This window comes from Cyprinodon variegatus, unplaced genomic scaffold, assembly GCF_000732505.1.
Source record: "Cyprinodon variegatus isolate N-32 unplaced genomic scaffold, C_variegatus-1.0 Scaffold138, whole genome shotgun sequence".
NCBI classification, from domain to species: Eukaryota; Metazoa; Chordata; class Actinopteri; order Cyprinodontiformes; family Cyprinodontidae; genus Cyprinodon; species Cyprinodon variegatus.
The window spans coordinates 762,344-764,136 of NW_015150591.1; the positions used below are offsets into that span (position 1 = coordinate 762,344).

The 1,793-nt window shown below is 38.0% G+C and overlaps 1 long non-coding RNA gene across 1 annotated transcript in view; it reads right to left on the reverse strand.

The window, feature by feature from the left end:
- LOC107085962 overlaps window positions 1–910 on the reverse strand; it is a 56,672-nt gene extending 55,762 nt beyond the window's left edge. Inside the window, exon 1 of the long non-coding RNA XR_001481284.1 lies at window positions 673–910. This is a non-coding gene — a long non-coding RNA (uncharacterized LOC107085962). The remainder of the gene's footprint in view (window positions 1–672) is intronic.
- Window positions 911–1,793: the final 883 nt, after the last annotated feature.

The window sequence follows — 1,793 nt, forward strand, 5'->3', positions numbered from 1 at the left end:
GTATGGATCAGACAAACTATTATATTCTCCCTAAAATACCCTTTCTTCTTAGTTTATTGTTTATTTTTATTCCTGTCTAACTCTCTCCATGCAACATCTCTCTTCCCTGAGTATTTTTATTACATTCAAAAAAAAAACATATGTTGGACAGTTTCTAATTTCCCACAAATACAACCTGTGATAGGTTGGCTGCCCAGGAACCTTTTCACCACTGTGCCTTCCTTGGTCGACTTTTGATAAATACAGACTTTTAAACACAGACATTTTAGTTTAGGGGCAAACTCTCCATTTACTGCTTGACATGTCCCACCCCACCAGGTGCAACCAAGGAGGTAATCACTGTTCATTGAATGGCTAATTAAAGTGGTATCCCAGCAAGTTTATAAGTTAATTTAGTGAAAGTTTAAAAATATCAACTCAAACAGAAAAAAAAAAACAGAAATATATATATATATATATATATATATATATATATATATATATATCCAAATTTAAAAAAAAAGAGTCGTGCAAAGTGTTACAATTAGTCTTATTATCAATGACAGCTGAACTTCTCATATTTAAAATAAAAATAACAAGCCCTAAATGCATGTTTAAGATGAACTGCAGCTCTATATGATGAATATTCCTGACAGGTTTTCTCTCTAACAGCTAAAAGTCTTGAATCTTTACCTCTTGCTTTGTTTGCAGCTCATCCACACAGAGCAGTTATCAGCTGAGTTCTCCCCGCAGCAGTCCTCTCTCTCTGCGGGAAGTCCTCTCTCTGTCTCCGCTTCGCTCCTGAATCCTCCCAGTGTTTCCAGCTCTTCCACTTCTCAAAGTGACTGAAGCTAAACTGGAAGCAAAGTGGGGCGAAATATCCAGGAAAAGATATTTTTCTCAGCTGCATGCCTGTTCAGCCTCCATAGACCGAGCATCGGGCTTTATGCTTTCGCGAATGAATTTGATCTGAAAGTCAGCCCTCCCTCCTCTTCCTCCTCCTCCTCTTCCTCAGCCTTCGCAGGGCAGGACTGAGGACCAATTGAGAGCCAGAAAGAAAAGTGATCACAGCTTCTCACATCGGTGATACCTATAATACAATTGGCTTTATTTTATTTTTGTATATATTTCAATTAAAAAATCATAACTAAACATAACATAACATAAAAATGATAGATAGATAGATAGATAGATAGATAGATAGATAGATAGATAGATAGATAGATAGATAGATAGATAGATAGATAGATAGATAGATTTAGTATGTCAATCAATCAAAAGTTGGGTCTCTAAATTGTAGCAAAACCTGTTTTTAAAAAATGCCTTTTTTCTTCTTTTTATATGTTTTTTTTTTAATATATATTATTAACTATAACTGGATATGGGGGCTGCTCGGTAGAGCAGTGGGTAGCACTGCTGCCTTGCAGCGAGAAGGGGTCCAGGTTTGATTCCCGGCCGGGGGTCTTTCTGCTTGGAGTTTGCATGTTCTCTCTGAGCATGCGTGGGTTTCTCCAGGTACTCCGACTTCCTCCCACAGTCCAAAAACAGGAATGTTAGGTTAATTGGCTTCTCTAAATTCTCCTTAGGTGTGAGTATGTGAGTGAATGGTTGTTTGTCCTTGTGTTACCCTGCAATGGACTGGTGACTGGTGTACCCCACCCTCGCCAGTAGACAGCTGGAGACAGGCACCAACACCCCTCGTGACCCTGCTTGGGATAAGCGTGACAGAAAATGGATGGATGGATAACTTGATATGATACATTATATCAAAATAAAATAAAAACACTATATGTGAGTGTGAGTATTTTTTCAAA